The sequence below is a fragment of the Geotrypetes seraphini genome, chromosome 4 (assembly GCF_902459505.1).
Source record: "Geotrypetes seraphini chromosome 4, aGeoSer1.1, whole genome shotgun sequence".
Lineage (NCBI taxonomy): Eukaryota > Metazoa > Chordata > Amphibia > Gymnophiona > Dermophiidae > Geotrypetes > Geotrypetes seraphini.
In genome coordinates this window covers 133,126,664-133,148,003 of record NC_047087.1, presented here as the reverse complement: position 1 = coordinate 133,148,003, position 21,340 = coordinate 133,126,664, and the positions used below count along the sequence as shown (strand labels likewise).

Sequence of the window (21,340 nt, the reverse complement as noted above, 5' to 3'; positions counted from 1 at the left end):
CAGAATCTGGATCAATAAAAGCATTAAGTCCAATGAGCATTGATTTAAGATGATATTCCACTTTCCCATACACTCTGCATCATCAGAGAATAATTTTGCGGCTATTTGCTCTCAGTCCCTGCGGATGATCTGCTTTCTACAATATTCCACCAGTGCGGCACTATTCATTTATTCATTCGTTTATTTAGCCCGTACTACCAAAGGAGCCCAGAACGGGTTACTATGAAGTTCCCACTTAATTAATGCCCGATAGTTTTCCTGAAGTGTCTGCCAGTCAGGGTTCTCAATCAGCCCCCCCCCCCCCCGCCTCAGTTTGAGACAGTTAGAGCTTGCAAAATCATAGATCTTTGATCTACTGAAAAGCAGAGGCCACTCTCCCATCCTTGAGCCTTTATTAAATACATTTTTTTTAAAACTTGCTTTTATCCATTTTTATTGTGAGTGCTCAGTAAACAGAGTTCAAAGTCTGCTCAGGAGGACAGAAATGTTATTTTCTTGTACATCCTGTTTGCTTTGACGTTTTCCTTTAGATGGGGGTATGAGGTATTAAATTAGTCCAATAAAAAAAGTATTATCTTATCGTCTTTCTTTGTTTTGTTTTATTTCTATTTGCTACCTTTTTGATAGAGAAAACTGACTGAGATAATACTGTCATGCAGGTGATGAAAGCCCTGTCAGAATGTGCTATCATGACATGGTGCTAACAGAAAGACAGAAGAACACCTCGCCTTAGAGAACATAAGAATAGCCTTACTGGGTCATACCAATGGTCCATCAAGCCCAGTAGCCCGTTTTCACAGTGGCCAATCCAGGTCACTAGTACCTGGCCAAAACCCCAAGGTGTAGCAATATTCCATGCTACCAATACAGGGCAGTCAAACAAAAAGGCAAGGGAGGTGTCTTTTCAACCAAATAATAAAAGTTACATGGTGCTTCCAGACTCAGGGATACTATGGACACAAAGGAAAAAAAACTAGATTTTCAAGTACCGTAATATTATTATTCAGAATGTACTTCTTATGTAGCCTCTATTGTTCCATTGTGAGCCTAAAAATGTCTCTGTATACCAAACATGTCAAACTCTGGCCCGTGGTGTGTTGGGAGGTGTTTGGGAGTTTTTCTGTAATATATTGAAAACCTCTGCTGTTTGTTAGTTGAGTGTATTCTCTTTTGTTGGCCGCTGTCCACCTAGGTAGCACGTTCCATCTGATGCATATCTTAAAGGATCCCTAATTATCTTAATTAAAAATTCAGCCCGCGGCTGAGCCTTTTTTTCAGATTTCGGCCCCTTATGTGATTGAGTTTGACACCCCTGCTGTATACCAACTGCTTACTGTAAATTGATCAAATACATAGAATCTTATCAACAAAAATAAATCACAGAACCTATATTCGCTGGCATCCTGAAAAGAATATATTAAATGTTAGCCATGTACCGGTAATTTATTTTAACCTCTGAGTTCAGTGTCACTTTCCATACAAATTGCGGGGTTCAAATGTGTTTACCACACTGGCACTATCCATTTAGTTTATGTTTGCTATTCAGCAGACAACACTAAGAGAAGAGGAGAAAAAAAAACTCAGATATACAAAATGTCACCAAGAAAATGAGAGAAAGTTAATGTATAATGGTATTATGTAATTACAAAAACAAGGAACAAGGGATCTCAAACACCCAACCCTCACCCTCCAATGAAAGGCTTACTGGGGTATGATTTTTATCATTGGTCCAAGAAACCTTGTTACCCCCTCTTCTAAGAAACTGTGATAGCAGTTTCTAGTGTAGAGAGCCGCACTAAATTTTAGAATTGGAGGCAAGAAATTCTCCTTCTGGGCTAACGCAGAGGGTGAGTACTGCTCTTTCATTTTCGGTAGCCTGGAATGCACTCCCGAGAGAGGTGGTAGAGAGGAAAATGTGACAGAGTTCAAAGAAGTGTGGGATGAACACAGGATCTAGAATCAGAAAATAATAGTAAATATAGAAGGAATAAGGCCAGTACTGGGCAACTTGTACGTTCTGTGTCTGTATATGGCCGTTTGGTTGAGGATGGACTAGGGAGGGCTTCAATGGCTGGAAGGGTGTAGATGGGCTGGAGTGAGCTTTGACAGAGACTTCAGTAGTTGGAACCTAAGAACAATACTGGGCAGAGCTTTGGATTCTTGCCCAGAAATAGCTAAGAAGAAAATAATAAATAAATCAGGTTGAGCAGACTGTATGAACCATTCGGGTCTTTATCTGCTATCATCTACTATGTTACTATGGGCTCCTTTTACGAAGTCGCATTAGCGGTTTAACGCGCTCAATAGTGCATGCTAATTTGCCGGCCACGCTAGCTGCTACCGCCTCCTCTTGAGCAAGTGGTAGTTTATCGGCTAGCGCAGGGGTTAGTGTGCGCTAAAAAGTCTTCTGCGATAAAGCCTCTAATGCGGCTTCATAAAAGGAGCCCTATGTTAGCCCAGAAGGAGAATTTCTTACCTTCGATTCTAAAATTTTGATTATTTTATATTACAACATTATTCTCTACATGCCTCTCTATATGCGATACATTGGATATACCGGACCCCTAAGGAAGGAGTGTTTCTCCAAAACACGGACTGTGTTGGGTCAGTACTCCATGTATATGAGAGCAATTTTTATGGATTACAATTTTGAATAGACTTTTAATAAAACTTCCTGCACCTTCTACATTCTGCTCTGCAGTTTTCTCCTTGGTTTTGGTTATCCTTCGTTTATGGCTCCTGCATCCTGACCACATAATTACCAGTTTTGTTGCTGAGGTTTTAGTATTGCAGCAGGCAATGCTTTTATTTTGTTTGGTTTTTTCTATTATATGCTTTACACGTTTTGTGGACAGATGGCTGGCCATCCATTCCCCTGTTATATCATGTTTTCTATTTTTTATTTTTTAAGAGCCCCAAGGCCTTTATCTGCCATCATTTTCTATGTTTCTAAGATTATTTTATCTGAAAAATGCATCATTTGAATGGGCTCAATTGCTACTGATGTCTGTTCAGCACTTGATAAACTACGTAGTTGTAATTGTTGGATTATGGTTCAGGAATTTTCATTTCTGGCATTCCATCAAAGGAGGCTCCAATCCAGCCCATCATTCTTATCAGTGTTAATAGACCATTTAAAGCGAGACATGTATGTTTTTGTATTTTTCTGTTGTAATAAAGGAACAGTAATATAATTAGTGCAAAAAAGTGGCTCCTAAGTAAATGTCAGATTAGTGTTTACTCAATAACTAGGAAAGTATAAAATGAACCACTCTCTACCCCAAACTCCATCCCAGACTTCACCTGTGCACAGATACCAGAAGATTGAGAACCAGAATGGCATCCCAGTTCTTTCCACTGTTGCTGGTTGCACTGGTGTTAGGGTCCTATTGTTTGGCCGAAGAAAAGGAGGATTCAGGTGAGTGCTTTAGTTTCAGTTTAAAATTGATGATAGGCCCCAAAAATGAGTTTATTTCAGGAAGAGATGGGAGAATAGAATTAAACAATATTGTTGATATGTATGTAGTTTATCAGACTTAAGCTTTTTAATTTGGCATAGCCAAAAATATGAGAACTTTTCTCCATAATCATCTTATAGGCCTTAACAGACAGAGGCATTTCAAACAGTTAAGTTAAAATTCTATCTTAGAGGTTTCAGCAATAAAATATTATGTGACATTTTTCAGTGACATGTCCCTGTGAAGCTTGGCAGAAGTTGGTGTAGAGCCCACAGCAGCTCTATGACAAGCTGAGTGTACAGCACATAAAGAAATAACCCTAATCTGATTAGAAAATTATTTTTTTTAATTGTTCAAATGTAAATAGTTTGTTATTAAGACATGGGGGAAGCCTCTACTTGCCCTGGATCGGTAGCATGGAATATTGCTACTCTTTGGGTTTTGGCCAGGTACTAATGACCTGGATTGGCCACCATGAGAACAGGTTACTGGGCTTGATGGACCACTGGTCTGACCCAATAAGGCTATTCTATGTTCTAAAATAGTGCCATATTTGAATGTCTCATATATTCTTAGAGGGGCATAATCGAAAGGGATGTCTACGTCCGTTTACGTCCATCTCGCAAGTCGTCCAAAGTTAAAAAGAGCCTAAGACACATTTTCGAAAGATACATCCAACTTTTTTTTACTTTCGAAAATCGTCTAATTATATGTCCTGCCGATCTGATCGTCCAAGCCACTATTATCTTTATACCACATTTCCGTCCAATCTTCCGTCCAAGTCCAAAATGCCTAGAACAAGCCCTGTTGGATGTGGGAGGGGTCTGCAAAGTGATGGACTGCACACTCAGCCATGCCACCTAAATAGTAGGGTGCCTTACAAGGCACTGCTGTGAACTTCACAAAAAGGGTGCTATGGCTTCTCCTCATTACAGCTCCCTTATAGGTGACGGTGAGCCCCCCAAACCACCTCCAGAATCCCCTAGACCCACTTATCTACCACCCCAATAGCCCTGATGGCTGCAGGAGCCACTTATAAGCCAGTAAAAAAAATGGTTTTGGGGATGTATAGAGGTGTGCACAAGTTTAAATATCAATGCAGTGATTATAGGGGCTTATGGGCATGAGTTCTCCTCTCTATGGGTCCCTAACCCACCCCCAAGACGGCTTAAGCTGCTTCTGAGCAGGGCGACTAGGCTTTCCTATGCTAGGCGGCCAGGTGATGATGGTCTGGAGGCAGAATTTTAAAGTTATGATTAAAATTTGTATGAGGCTGGGGGGGTTGGTGATCACTGGGGTATTGTTTGGGAGTCTATTTTATGTGTTTGCAGTGCTTATCTGGTAACTTTAGGTGGGTTTTTATGACTTAGACCATGTTTTACATGGTCTAAGTCACAACGTCCAAGTTCCGTCTAGGCTCTGTTGTTAAACTTTCAATTATACATGCTGTACAACTAAGTCTAAGCCAGCCCACGTCCCGCCCAACTCCCGCCCTCAACATGCCTCCCGAAATGCCCCATTTAGTTTTGGGCGTTGAGCGGCACTGTGAACATAAGAACATAAGAAATGCCTCCGCTGGGTCAGACCTGAGGTCCATCGCGCCCAGCAGTCCGCTCACGCGGCGGCCCACCAGGTCCAGGACCTGTGCAGTAATCCTCTATCTATACCCCTCTATCCCCTTTTCCAGCAGGAAATTGTCCAATCCTTTCTTAAATCCCAGTACCGTACGCTGCCCTATAACGTCCTCTGGAAGCGCATTCCAGGTGTCCACCACACGTTGGGTAAAGAAGAACTTCCTAGCATTCGTTTTGAATCTGTCCCCTTTCAACTTTTCCAAATGCCCTCTTGTTTTTTTATTTTCTGAAAGTTTGAAGAATCTGTCTCTTTCAGCTCTCTCTATGCCCTTCATGATCTTCTAAGTCTCTATCATATCCCCTCCAAGTCTTCTCTTCTCCAGGGAAGAGAGACCCAGTTTCTCCAATCTCTCAGCATATGAAAGGCTTTCCATCCCCTTAATCAGTAATTGCTGCTTGGGGACAGCCCTCTCAACCCCGGACCAACCCGACGGGACGTCTCCTGCAGCGACTGCCTGCCCTGCTTTAGCCAGCCGCGCCGACGCTGATCTTACTGCTGGGCCGGGCGTGCGAGCTTGCTCCGCCCCCCAGCCCCTGCCGGGAAAGTTTGAATTCAGCGGCTCGAGCGGAGGAGCCATCTTGCAGCCGTTGCTGCTTGGGGACAGCCCTCTCAACCCCGGACCAACCCGACGGGACGTCTCCTGCAGCGACTGCCTGCCCTGCTTTAGCCAGCCGCGCCGACGCTGATCTTACTGCTGGGCCGGGCGTGCGAGCTTGCTCCGCCCCCCAGCCCCTGCCGGGAAAGTTTGAATTCGGCGGCTCGAGCGGAGGAGCCATCTTGCAGCCGTTGCTGCTTGGGGACAGCCCTCTCAACCCCGGACCAACCCGACGGGACGTCTCCTGCAGCGATTGCCTGCCCTGCTTTAGCCAGCCGCGCCGACGCTGATCTTACTGCTGGGCCGGGCGTGCGAGCTTGCTCCGCCCCCCAGCCCCTGCCGGGAAAGTTTGAATTCGGCGGCTCGAGCGGAGGAGCCATCTTGCAGCCGTTGCTGCTTGGGGACAGCTCTCTCAACCCCGGACCAACCCGACGGGACGTCTCCTGCAGCGACTGCCTGCCCTGCTTTAGCCAGCCGTGCCGACGCTGATCTTACTGCTGGGCCGGGCGTGCGAGCTTGCTCCGCCCCCCAGCCCCTGCCGGGAAAGTTTGAATTCGGCGGCTCGAGCGGAGGAGCCATCTTGCAGCCGTTGCTGCTTGGGGACAGCCCTCTCAACCCCGGACCAACCCGACGGGACGTCTCCTGCAGCGACTGCCTGCCCTGCTTTAGCCAGCCGCGCCGACGCTGATCTTACTGCTGGGCCGGGCGTGCGAGCTTGCTCCACCCCCCAGCCCCTGCTGGGAAACTTTAAATTCAACGGCTCAACGGCGCAGCGCGCCTTTGCGAAGCGGCTGAGTGAAGCACAAACAGTCAAACTTATAATTCAGCCGCAATAACTGATTCTTTAAGACTTCATAACAAACGTGGAAACCTCCTACAAATAACAAATTAACCGCCTCAATCTAGACCAACATCATTAAGAGGCGTGGCTTGACTACCGCGGGGACCACAAACATGAAATAACTACTCCTCTTCACCCACACTCGAAACTGATTAAAAAGTGCTTATTTTTGAAAAATAGAGTCCCTATGTCGCCTACAAAATCGACAAAAAATGAAACTGCTCCACCTGCGTCGATCGGAGGGAAGAAACTGAAATCTGATCTGAACACGCCAGAGAAAATGGCGCCGAAAAATGATGAGGCTTCATTAGACTTGCTCCTGAAAGAAATAAGATCAAATCGGAGCATAATTCAGGAGCAGGTTGATGAAATCAAACTTTTAAGGAGTGAGATTGAGGCAATTAATTCCCAATTTGTAGATGCCCGACATCGCTTGGACGTCCTAGAGGAAAAAACATCTGTCATATCTTGAAGAAACGGTAACTAAACATGACAAACTAATTACTACTCTACAAAGAGACTATGAAGATCTTTCTAATCGTAGCAGAAGATCCAACTTAAGAATTATTGGGCTACCTGAATCATCGGAGGGCTCCGATATGGTTGCCTTTCTGTCTACTTTCCTGCCTGCTACCCTGGGTCTTGTCTTCTCACCTCCGCTGGAAATAGAGCGTGCTCACCGCGTGCCGTCTCACCTCTCTACACATGCATCTTCTCCCAGGCCTATCGTGGCTAAACTCCTCAGATTTCAACACACATTACAGATCCTCACAACAGCAAAATCTAAACCTCAACTACTACATCAAGGCAGGAAATTTTTCATTGTTCCAGATCTAGCTAAAACCACAGCCTTGAAGAGAAAGGCTTTTCTCTCTCACCGACAGGAGCTCAAAGATATTGGAGCCAAATACGGTCTTATGTATCCTGCTAGGATGAAAGTTACCTACAATAACCGCACTACTTCTTACACTGATCCTGAGGAACTGACTGCATTCCTAGACTCTCTGAAAATGCGCTGACATACTAAGCTACTGATGTCTATGATTGCATCTGGTTCCTGCTGTTAATGTTTTCTGCTGTTAATGTTTTCTGCTGTTATAGCTTGCTAGTACATGACTGTACAATTTATTGCTTTGTGTGAATAAGCACACCACTCTCATGTTTCTCAAATTGAGTGGGTGTGGAATAGGGTTAGCTGTTCCATATGTGTTATTTCTCCGTGCTCATAGGAGCACCCTTAAACTGTTTTATTCCACACATGATAAATTGGTCTTTCTTTTTTCTGACCTTATATTATACTATCACTGCTAATCTATTTGCTCTTTCTCTTATGCTTTCTTTATTTCTACTTTCTGGCAGAAGTGTCTGCTTGATATTCTGGTTATGTCATTTGCTTTTTTCTCATAAAGGTGATATCTACTATATCCTACCACCACATATAACAGATTATGGCTGACTTACATATCCTTTCTTTTAATGTGAATGGTTTGAACCATCCTATTAAAAGGAAGAAGATAGCCAACTATGTGTCTAATAAACATCCTGATGTGATTTATTTACAGGAGACCCACCTCCCGCCCGCTGCCTCCTTGAAATTTAAGTTGAAGGGATATTCCACTCATTTATATTCCCCTGCAACTCAGAGGAAGAAAAATGGGATATCAATACTTATCAGTGACAAGCTATCCCCAATTATTCATTCTGTTAAAACAGACTCTGACGGAAGGTGGTGTCTAGTACATGCTGCGTTGCACTCAATAGATTTTGTGCTCCTTAATATTTACGCTCCTGTTTTGGATCATCCGGACTTTTTCAAAGATCTTCAGCTGGCGTTAGTTGAATATAGTTCTTGCTCTCTGATATTAGGAGGTGACTTCAACCAAATTCAGGACATTTATATAGATAGATCATCATCTTGCAGACCCTCAAAGTCCAAATCTTTCTCAGCCCTACATGCTTTAATGGAAGCCTTCTCCCTTGTAGATCCATGGCATTTACTACACCCGAAAGATAGAGAGTACTCTCACTTTTCATCACCACACAACACTTACTCAAGAATTGATTTCTTTCTTCTTTCCCCCCCACTCATTCAAGACGTAACAAATACTATCATACATCCAATATCTCTTACAGATCACGCAGCCATTTCCATACACTTAACTATTTCTGCCCCACGCAAAGAATCTCCCTCTTGGCGACTTAATAATGCCTTACTTTTAGATGATGCAATAGTGGACAAAATCAAATCTTTTACCACAGAATTTTTTGAAATTAACACCAAAGATTCAGAAACCTGTCCTGCTATTGTTTGGGAAGCTTACAAAGCCTCTCTCAGAGGTGAATTGATTAAACTTGCTTCCTGGAAAAAAAAGCAATCCATACAAAAAGAAAAAGAATTGGAAGTCTCTATCAAAAACTTAGAACTACAACATATGTCCACTCATTTACATGATCCATCCATGCTCCAACGCATTCAAAATCTTAAATATGAATATAATACTCTGGTTTCCCACACGGCCCGACGTGACATTTTCATTTCCTCCTCCGGTCACTATATGGGAGATAATCTTATGGGTCGCCCTTTAGCTAGGTATCTTAAAACTAAATCAAAACGTTTACACATCTCAGCTGTTCAAGACTCATCAGGACAATTAGTTAGAACCAGATCTCTGATTTCTTCCCAATTTGAAAAATTTTATACTACTCTATATCAATCTGAGCTATCAGCCCCTGAATCGGATATAGACTCTTTCCTCGCCTCTTTAACTCACCCGACTGTATCAGAATCTATTTAAAAAAAACCTGGACGCTCCCATCACCACATCTGAGATTGAAACTACTATATCCTCTTTACCCACTGGGAAAGCCCCAGGTCCGGATGGCTTTACTAATGAGTTCTTCAAAAGTTTCCAAGCTCTCTTGGCGCCTCAACTCCTCACGTATTATGACTTTCTCCACTCCACTCCGGATAAACAATTTAATTTCGCTGAGGCCACTATTGTAGTTATTCCTAAACCAGAACGCGATGCTACTTTGGTTAAAAATTTCCGTCCTATCTCTCTCCTTAATTTGGATTACAAAATTATGGCAAAACTACTCGCATTAAGACTCACCACAGTGATCCCAACCCTTGTACACAAAGATCAAACAGGATTCAAACAAAGATACATAGGAGATAATTTACGCTTATTTCACCATATCAATGCTCACGCCAAAATACTGTCGGATCCTGTGATTGGTCTAGCCATTGATGCTGAGAAAGCCTTCGACCGAGTGGAGTGGCCATTCCTATTCCAAGTACTGAAATGGTACAATTTTGGTCCTTTCTTCACAGACTGGATAGAAACACTATATAGACAACCCACAGCTTGTATTCTTATTAACAACTCTCACTCCAACAAATTCCCCCTTCATAGAGGCACCCGTCAAGGCTGTCCCCTTTCACCATTGTTATTTGACTTAGCGCTGGAACCTCTCCTGTCAGCTATCCGACAATGTCCCCTAATTAAGGGTATCCCCTTGTCCAGTCGAGACATTAAATTAGCAGCCTATGCTGACGATGTCCTTCTCTTTCTAAGAGATCCTCTTGTCTCCTTGCCCCATCTTATTAACATTGTCTCTCAATACTCTCAACTTTCTGGTTATTCTGTTAATTGGGAGAAATCAGAAATCTTTCCTCTCAATGACCACATCTCCTCCTCAGATCTGGCTCAATTTCCTTTTTCATGGTCACAGGGAGCTGTGAAATATTTAGGGGTCCTAATTCATAAAGATCCAGTACACGCCCAAGATCTGAACATATCCAAAATCAAAAATTTAGTTTCAAACACTACAACTCGTTGGTCCCCACTTTATTTGTCATGGTGGGGTAGAATAGCCTCCATTAAAATGACTTTAGCCCCGCAAATTAATTACACCCTTTCCATGCTTCCCCTCCTATGCTGGAAAAAATTATTTCATTGGCTCAATATGAAAATCTCTGAATTCATTTGGAACAAGAAAAAACCCCGTATTGCTCTCGCCAAGCTGAAGGCCTCTAAGATTAATGGCGGATTAAATTTACCAGATTTTTATTATTATTATATCGCATCTTTAGCCAAATATGGAGCTTATTGGATCGCTGATTCTAATCCTCAGGATCAACCAGCATGGTTTGAAATGGAACGCTTTTTATGTGCACCACTGCACGTTTCCTGCTTCCTTACAGTGTCAATACCTAGACACTTGAGAAAGTATTCCTTGTTGAGTGCAACGCAGCATGCTTTTCATCTTCTAGATGCAACGGCTGAGATCTCTGTTAGTGAAAGCCCACTCATGTCCCTTTGGAATAACCCTAAAATTCAAAATAAAGGTAGATCCCTTTCATGGAAGAGATGGCAACGGGCGGGTGTCGAGTTTGCTCATCAATTAATCTCCTCCACCTCATTCGTTCCTTTTGATATTTTTTGTTCTGAATATTCACTTCCATCCTCTATACATTCCCAATGGCTCATGCTTACTAAAATACTGTCTAAGATACATATGCGCCCTGACTTTATGACCTCTATCCACACTGTTCACCACTGGTCTACCCTGGCCTTAATGAAGGGTAAAGCGATATCTCTTTTTTATAGCATTCTAAGGGATCACTCTTTTACCTTTTCACCTCAATCAATGAACCAATGGGACTCGATTCTGCAAACTACTCTTTCTGATATAGATTGGGAACTTTTCTGGTCCTCCACAATCCGTCCTCTTCTATCTTCCAGAGTCTCGCAATCAATGTTCTTCGTTATGTGGAATGCAGTATGGACCCCATTTCGCATGTGGAAAGCGAAGCTAAAACAAGACTCCACCTGCTGGAATTGTTTGAAAGAGTCTGGAACTCTTGATCACATGCTTTTTCATTGCACTATAGTTCACTCCTTCTGGATTCGTATTTGGGACACTATAAAATCTATTACTAAGTGTTCAGAAGAGATTTCCATGGACATTGTAATTCTTCGTTCTCAACACCCTTGCTTCGCACAAACAAACTGCCCACCTAAACTCATTGATGCCATGTTTGTAACAGCTCTTATGCATATTCTAAAAAATTGGAAATCATCCTCGCTACTTGACTACACCTTTTGGTGGAACTCTCTGAGCATGTATCACAAATTTGAATCTTATGCATATGAGAAAAACATGATTTCTCGACGCTCCACAAACATGGTGCGAAATAAATCACCTTGGTCATTCTTAGATTCATATGTTCATTCTAACCAGTAGACACTTCTGCCTCTCTATCTATCTATCTCTCTCTTTTTCTTTTTCTCCTTCTTTCTTTCCCTCTCTCTTATTTCACTCTCCCTGCTTTTCTGCCTTTCATATATCTTTTATTAGCAGTTACACATACCCTGGATTCTTTTTATTAATCTGGTTGTATGTAAATGATTGTAGATATAGACTTTTTCTACACCATTGTGTCTTATTCAGATTTTGTGTGTTTGAACTGCTTTCTGTAAATTTCTTATAATATTCAATAAAAATTAATGAACTGGAAATTATTACAAAAAGAAAGGCTTTCCATCCCCTTAATCAGTCATGTCGCTCTCCTCTGAACTCTCTCGAGTAACGCCATATCCTTCTTAAGGTATGGTGACCAATAATGGACGCAGTACTCAAGATGCGGACGCACCATTGCCCGGTACAGCGGCAGGATAACTTCTTTCGTTCTTGTTGTAATACCCTTCTTGATTATACCTAGCATTCTATTCGCTTTCTTAGCAGCCACTGCGCACTGTGCCGTCGGCTTCATTGTCATGTCCACCATTACCCCCAAGTCCCTTTCTTGGGTACTCTCATTCAATAACATCCCTCCCATTGTATAGCTGTACCTCGGGTTCCTGATTCCCACATGTAATACTTTACACTTCTCAACATTGAACTTCATCTGCCATTTCTCTGCCCATTCACCTAATTTGTCCAAGTCCCTTTGCAATTTTTCGCAGTCCTCCTTTGTCCGAGCTCCACTAAATAGTTTGGTGTCGTCCGCAAATTTTATTATCTCAGTCTTCGTTCCTGTTTCTAGATCATTTATGAATATATTAAATAGCAGCGGCCCGAGCACCAAGCCCTGTGGAACACCACTCGTGACCTTCCTCCAGTCTGAGTAGTGGTCCTTCACCCCTACCCTCTGTTTCCTACCCGCTAACCAGTTTCTGATCCATCTATGCACATCTCTGTCCACCCCATGGTTCTTCAGTTTCCGGAGTAGACGTTCATGAGGCACCTTGTCAAAGGCTTTCTGGAAATCTAGGTATATGATGTCTATGGGGTCTCCTCTGTCCATCTGTTTGTTAATTCCCTCGAAGAAGTGCAATAAGTTGGTCAGGCACGATCTCCCCCTGCAGAAACCATGTTGGCTGGTTATCAGAAATTCGTGTTTTTCAAAATGTTCATCGATTTTTTTTCTTTTATCAGTGCTTCCGCCATTTTCCCCGGAACAGAGGTCAGACTCACCGGTCTGTAATTTCCCGGGTCTCCTCTTGATCCCTTTTTAAAGATGGGCGTAACATTGGCTATCTTCCAATCCTCCGGGATCACACCTGTTTTCCCGGAGGATTGGAAGGCCTACGTCGTTTAGAAATACATCCAAAACCAGGTTTTATTGTCGGCACTTGGACGTTTTTGAGAAATATTCGTCCAAGTGCCAACTTAGGCCGGTTTTTTGGACGTTTTTCTCTTTCGATTATAAGCCCCATAGTGTTTAAATTTTGGTGTCAATAGCCCTCAGTTCACCAAACTTGAAATGCCTCTTTAAAGAAAGTATTTGAAAATGTATTACAGTTTCATGTTATTTTGAAGTCTTAAGTTTCTCTTATCAAACCTGCTCTCTAAGTATCAAAATTTAATTTGGAAAAGCTGCTAGTACTGCCCAAAAGCTCTGAATTATAGCAACATAGTAACACGCACAGTGTTGTAGCCCAATTAAAAAGTTTCTTCTAATTGAGCTGAAGATGAAAATGAGCTCAGTTTCAAAATTCTTACAGTTGTCTTCAAGACCATGGTGCCTGCTCAACTCCCTATGTTCCCTTCCATACATTGTGTTTTTTGGAACGAGCACTTCTTTCCTGCTTCTTCTACCAGACTTCACCTAGAGATCTCTTGTAACTCTGCATTCTGCTACCTTGAGCGTCATCTATCAAACTCCCTTTATTTAGATGTTAGATTTGAACCCTTTTCCCCAAATGCAAGAACCCAATCAAATCTTGTCTTTTCAACTCAGCTAATTTCCCTCAGTCAAAGCTCTATAAACTGCTTAGCAGCACTCATGTGAGATTGGTTGCATATCAAGCCATTATAAATAATAAAATATTAAAACTTTTGTAGGTATATTTCATGCTGCTGTTACAATATAAAATATTAATACTTTTAAAATATCTCTAATCTACTGTAACATATTTGGGAACAGATCAGACATGTGCCTGTCTGGAATGGTTTATCTATAGGCAGGGAATGGACTAGGTACCCTCTTGATGACCCTTTTAGAATTGTACATAAAAGGTCAGTAGTTTGAGTGACTGCAATTTATTTATTTATAACCTGCTTACAATTAAGCGGTTCACAAAAATATCACATGCATAATAAAATAAAAAAGACATAAGAATAATAAAAAGAGCAGCATCTTTCCACCATTATCAACATTTATCAGAATTTTCTAATTAAAAATGCCTGCATAAATAAATATGTTTTCAAATGTTTCTTATATTGCTGGAAAGTTGTACAACCCCATAATGTATTGGAAATGCATTCCATAATTGTAGTCCTATAATTGAGAAAGCTCCATTAATAGTAATCAAATGTTGTACATGTCACTTAACATCCTCTATACATTTTGATGCTTTTTTTAAAAAAAAGTCTTTATTAAATTTTCAATGCTAATACAAAGTGTATAAAATTACACATACATTAATAATCAGAATCAGAATCAGCACTTACAATCAATCAATAACAATACAAAATGAATTCCCCCCTCCCTTCCAGTACATCCAATCAAAGAATCAAACAAAAGAGATATCCCCTCCTCCTACCCACCCCCCACCCTTCCCTGGATGTGTGAGTAAAACAATAGGAAATTAAAGGTAAGAGACAACTATGCCGAAGTAACAAAAGTCATTAATGGACCCCAAATTAATCTGAATAAATTATTACATCCCAACATATCTGAGTTCATTTTCTCATATTTATAACATAAGTATAAATTTGCCCACCAAAAGGAAAAATTAAGCCGATCACAACTTCTCCAATTCTGAGTAACCATTTGCATGGCAATCCTGATCATAATAATGAAAACCATCCATATCGATCCAATGGGGGCTTAGTATGTAACAATGTCCCACAGATTACTACATCATAGGTTAATGGAATCGATGATTTCAGTATGTTATTAATATGTCCCCATATCAGTTTCTAAAAATTGAGTATCAAAGGAAAATAGAACAACAAATGATCCTGTGTCCCTATTTCAAAATGATAATGTGAACTGTCTAACTTCTGCAAACGAACAGGGGTCCAAAAAAACTCTATGTAACAGAAAAAAAACAAGTTTGTTTCATAGATGCTAACACTGTACATCTCATCCTCCAAGTCCAAATTTGTGGCCATTGAGTAGCAGAAATTTGCTGCTTTATCTCAATGCTCCAAATGTCTTTTAGGCTAGTTTTTTATTTAGATATACCGATATTAATTTATACCACTTGGTGGCCTGATGCCCTAGCAAATCTGTCTGGAAGCATAGGCCCGACAAGCTATACTGATCTTTTAAATTTCACCATTTAAATTTCATCTTTTAAAAACCCCTTCTGAATGGCCTGCTTCAACTGCAATCACTTATATGCTTGAGACTTTGAAATACCAAATGATTGTTGCAGTTGTAAAAAAATCAAGCATTTTCCCATTTGATAATACAGTACATCATCTAATGTACGTATGCCTGCCTGAAGACAATGCTTCCAGAGGATCTTAGACTCGCCAATTTGAATTTTGGAGTTCAACCATAAGGATTGACACATGGATTGTTTTACTGGTATAGATGTTAAGTTGTTGATTAATTTTAATGTTTTCCATGTGGCCAAAAGGATATTATTGTCCTTGTAGATTCGGGGCAACACATTTTGATGCTTTTTAAAATATCTCCTTCATTCACACTAAAAAAGAATTGAATGTCATCAGCATACATTCTATAATCAATTAGCAAATTTTCAAATACAGATCCTAATTGTTCCATATAAAGACTGAATAATAGGGGCAGATAAGGCTGACCCATGTGGCACACCCATCTTCATCATATATTTACCAGAGATCTTTCCATCCACTTTTACTTGAAAAGACCTATTACTCATAAAGGACTCAAACCAGTGGTAGGCAGAATTCTTTAAACCCAAATTAATCAATATTTTTTCAACATCAAATCTATGTTCAGTGTAAAATGCCGATGACATATCTAATGATGCCAGACATAACACATCTATCCCTCAAGAACTATTTTTTGGATATTACTCAGGATGTTCTGTAGTTTGGGTTTTTCAGCTTGCTTGCCAGACAATAACTAGCATCTCCATCAATTCTACACCTTATCTCATCAATTGTTGACACTAGTGTGTCCCTTCCTAAAATCCATATTGATATGGATTCAGAGTTTCTGAATACTCAACAAATTCATTTGAAATAATACCACCTTCTCAATAACCTTCCTTTAAAAAAGGCAATGTAGAAATTGGCCTAAAACTATCCAAATTGTCACAATCTTTTTTCTGGCTTTGAGAATGGGTCTTATAGTAGATATCTTCAAAAAAAATTGGGAAATCCCCTTCTCTTAATGTATTTACAATTTTGGTTAATGGTTCTTTCACAAATTCAATAACTTTCCATATTATCAGAGATGAGCGAGGATCGACAGATTCTCTTGTGAGCTTCATATGACTCGCTAATTTATTTATTTACAATGTGTTTAGATGTTGGACCATTAAGAACGTACAACTATACCATAAAGGCCTAAAATATGAATTTTATTTCTGAAGCTTCTTCTCTTCCTATTTTTTTAAACAAATGAATGCTGTTGGCTTGAATTATCTTAAACCGGTTTGATATTACAGAAGTTGGCACTATGCCTGAAGGAGGACCAGAGTTTGAGGTACACAGTATCAGTGCCCAGCGCTGTAGGAAAGTGATTTGCATTTTCAAATTATGCATCTGTGTGCAGGTAATATACTAGTGTGATGTGTCTTTTGTTTGAACATTCATTTATGTTCAGAAATGTATCTAATTGACTTGAATCGTTCTAGAGAACTGTGGGAGTTGTGTGTTTTGGGGTTTTTTTGCATTTCAGTGGAATCTGTACTTAAACCTCCATTAACAAAACTGATAGGATGATGCCTAATGTTGATATAATTGCTAAGGGCCTAATTTGCTTGCCCAGCCCTAGCTCTGCTTGTGTAGTCAAGTACTTTTAATGTACCAAAATGTACATGTCTAAGGGAAATCGGTTCAGCCTCTAGTCAGTTTTCTAAGGGGCCAATTTAGATACCTAGTCTCCTAGTCACAAATTTTTTTAAATTGACCCAAAATATAATAGGGAAATTAAAGTATGAATCAGTGATGTTTGCAATATGTAAAAAATAAGCTGAAAACAGTACATTGTCCGGTCAAGTAAAAATGATCACCTGGTTGGACAAATAGCCCAAAACAGGTCCTGAGCTCCTCTTGCTTCAAACTGCCTTACACCTGCCATCCATGTTTCTATATAATTTCTTCAAACTGCCTTACATCTGCTTCCATGTTAAGAACATAAGCATTGCCTCTCCTGGGTCAGACCAGAGGTCCATCATGCCCAGCAGTCCACTCATGCGGAGGCCCCTCAGGTCCAGGACCTGTATAGTATTCCTCTATCTATACCCTTCTATCCCTTTTTCCTTCAGGAAATTATCTAATCCTTTCTTGAACCCCAATATCGTGCTCTGTCCTATCACACCCTCTGGAAGCGCATTCCAGGTGTCCATCACCCTTTGGGTGAAGAAGAATTTCCTAGCATTGGTTCTGAATCTGTCCCCTTTTAATTTTTCTGAATGCCCTCTCGTTCTTGTAGTTTTTGAAAGTTTGAAGAATCTGTCCCTCTGCACTTTCTCTATGCCCTTCATGATCTTGTAAGTCTCTATCATGTCCCCTCTAAGTCTCCGTTTTTCTAGGGAAAAGAGCCCCAGTTTCTCTAGTCTTTCAGCATATGAAAGGTTTTCCATACTTTTTATCAATCGCGTCGCTCTTTTCTGAACCCTCTTGAGTAATGCCATATCCTTCTTAAGGTACAGTGATCAATATTGGATGCAGTACTCCAGATGCGGGCGCACCATCACCCGATACAACGGCAGGATAACCTCTTACTACATAGTTTCATCAGTGGCCATTTAATTTCTGTTATAACAAAAGTCACTCAACAGAAGACCAATTATAGTTGATCACTGTACCTCATTCAGAGTTATTTTTGCAAAACATAGGCTCCCAAACTTTTATGAATCAGAGCCTACTTTCTCAGTAAATGATTCGATAGTGCCCCCCTTGGGTAAACTATATTGTACATACTTCCCTCTCTCTCCCTTCCAGCGTCTTTTACCCTTCCCCCCCTCCCTCCACTTCCCTTCAGCACCACTCAACCTCTTCCCCTCATCAGGCCACCTTCCTCCCTTCCCCTCACCTTCGCAGGTGCTCTTCATAGCTCTCTCTTTCCGAGGTGTCCGGACGCGGCAACATTCTCATCAAGTCACACATGACTGCCCTAATGCTTCTCCTTTGACGCACTTCCAGTTTCTGCCTGGGCAGCTTACGTCAGAGGAGAAGCTTTGGGGGCAGTGCTGCCATCAGTGGCCATTGGATTCGCCAATTGCTCAAGGCGGTGGTGGCCGGTCCTCAACGCCCCCTCAATATGATTTGGACACAAAATGCCCCCTTAGGCTTCTCAACGCCCACTGGTGGGTGGTAGCGCCACCGTTGAGAACCACTGGATCATAGATTCCAGACCCCTTCTACTGTGCTTCTTCATCATATCCATCAGAAAACTAATGACTTTCTCAAGCAATTTATCATAGCATGTACTGTGAGGCTCTCATTCATTTGTCATACAGTAAATGTGCCAGGAGGCCTGAACAATTTAAGTTTCATGTAATAGACCAGGGTCTCTCAAAGGTTTGTAGCTCTGACACACTAAACAGAGCAAATGTTTTTCATGGCGCATTATAATTGAAATTATAAAATTGCAAAACCAACAAAAAATTAAATTTGAAAGTTATTTATTTAAAGCTCATTAAGCTATGTATGAGTAATTGTAACTAGCAATTCTATTCTATCTACTTTAGTTTCACCGTAATCAATGAGCTTGTTTCTGAGTGCAACTTAACTTAAATGTGGCTCAGTGGCTCAGTAGTCAACAAGCTAACACGCATATCATCCACCATCTGCAGTCGTTCTCTTTTTTTTATGTAATTTCTGTCAGAGCTGAAAATCCAAGTTTGCGAAGATAAGATTCAAATGGTAACAAAGCCTTGATTGCTTTGTTACTTAAGTTAGGATAACTACTGCATAAAATAATTAATATACAATTATTTGTCATTGGTTTTCAAGGATCAATCAGTTCAAAGAATGACACTTGTCTAGGCAGTTGTATCCTTATGCACACAGGCGCTTATAGCTGATAGACTCTTGCATATATGTCATCTATTCTAGTATATACTTATGAAGGGAATTTTTTTTAATAAAGTAAAATTCTGGATCTCTCGTGGCACACTTGGAATCTCTTCAGGGCACACCACTGTGCTGTGGCACACAGTTTGAGAGACACTGTAATAGACTTTTAAAAGGAACTTATTCACTGGACATCAGGTGGCTGTTCAATTTAGTGGAATTACTTTCTTTGGTAGTTCCTTTGTGGTGTTTTGAATTATCAAATAAACAGTTGCTTCAATCCCCAGTACTTGCAAACTGATCTGTTTTATGTTTTTAGCAATGATTTACAAACCAGGAAAATCTGAGGAAACCAAAGTCCAATAGTATGAGATATAAGAAAGATTATTGATTTAATATCAAATCCACATGCTGAGAGGACTCAGCATGGCCATGTGGTGGCAACTGTGCCTGGACCAAGAGTCTTACAGCCTTGCGAGTGGATCAGAATTGCTTACAATATAACCAGAAAAAAAATGGTTACAAACAGGGGGGTTCTTTTACTAAGGCTTGCTAGCTGTTTTAGTGCATGCTATATATTAGCGCATGCTAAATGCTAACACGTCCATAGACTTTAATGGATGCATTAGCGTTTAGTGCGCGCTAAAATGGCTAGCGTACCTTAGTAAAAGGACCCCAGGGTGTATTATGAGTAGGCTCCATCAACATGCATACATTTATATGGGCTGAAAAATCAATGTCTCAGTTCAAGGCAAGCATTTTTCTTAAAAGCGCATTATTTAACTATTGCTTTTGATGTTCCCCTTTTAGAGGATTGAATAGAATTTATGTGTTTTAGTTTATTTATGTTGTGTGTGTGTGTGTGTGGACTTGAGATATAGGGCTCCTTTTACTAAGCCACGCTAGCGGGGTTAATGCGCACGACTTTTCATCTCGCGCTAACCCCGGCGCTGGTCAAGAGGAGGCGGTAGCGGCTAGTGCATCCCTTGGTTTAGCGTGCGCCATTACGCACATTAAACCGCTAGCACGGCTTAGTAAAAGGAGCCCATAGCTTTCCTAATATTTATTGTAGTTCACTTTTATAAAACTTTCTTGTTTAACTTTTATACCTTCTTGTTTAATTGGTTTTATTGACTGTATACCGCTGTGCACAATCTTTTTTAATAGGCAGGTGGTAGAGCATATTTAATAAGCTATAACTGTAATTCATTTCACAGGACCCTTCTACGGAGCCCAATCCTGAATAACTGATAAACATTATGTCAGAAGTTCTCCCAATCCTCTGGAGATCTGAAGAAAAGCTAAGATTCCCGGAACAAGAAATTAAAAAATAAGCATAAATAAAAACAAATTCACAATAAAATCATTTTCAGCGTGTCACTTATGTTTCCTTTATGTCCATATAGAAATTGTTTCTAGAATATGAGGAGGGGCATTTTCAATTTGATATCTAAATCTTATTTTGGATGTTTTAGAAAAAACATCCAAGTTTCTTTATTTTTGATATACCGCCTATCAAAACAAGTGTCTAAATGGTGTACAATATAAAAAGATTGAAGAAAACAATTAAAATAAGTAAATAAAAGCAATATTTTATCAAATATTAAAAATACTAGATGGATTCACATTGACCTACATGGAACAAAAGGGAAGTTGAAGAGGGAAAGGTTTTTTTAGAATACATCAAAGTAAAATGAGTAAAAAAGGAAGGTACATGGGGAGTGGTAAAACATTAGGATGGGGATTGCTTCAGAAGTGTTTGGTGTTTCAAGGCTTCACAAGAGTTAAAAGTTTGAGAAGCAGAAGTTGGTACTAGAGAGTAAAGGCGTCTTTAAAGAGAAAAGTTTTAAGTTTGGCTTTCAATTTTTCAAGAGAGTTCTCTAATCGAAGATCTAATGGGAGTGCATTTCACAGATGGGGCGGTGACTGAAAAAAATGGATTTGCAAGTGGTATTATAAAACAGTTCACGTATTGATGGTATGGAAAATAGGTTTTGATTGTTAGATCAGAGGGCTGTGGATGATGAGTATGGGATCAGAAGTTTATCTATGAACACTGGTTGGTTAGAGTTTTTTGTTTTAAAGGTGAGGAGGAGTATTTTATAGGTGAGGCAATGA

General features: G+C 40.5%; 1 long non-coding RNA gene across 1 annotated transcript; it reads left to right on the top strand.

Moving 5' to 3' along the window:
• Positions 1-3,296: 3,296 nt before the first annotated feature.
• Positions 3,297-20,573, top strand: LOC117358912. The gene is made up of 3 exons (XR_004539118.1): positions 3,297-3,418; positions 16,648-16,754; positions 20,440-20,573. It is a non-coding gene; the product is annotated as an uncharacterized LOC117358912 (long non-coding RNA).
• The last annotated feature ends 767 nt before the right edge of the window (positions 20,574-21,340 follow it).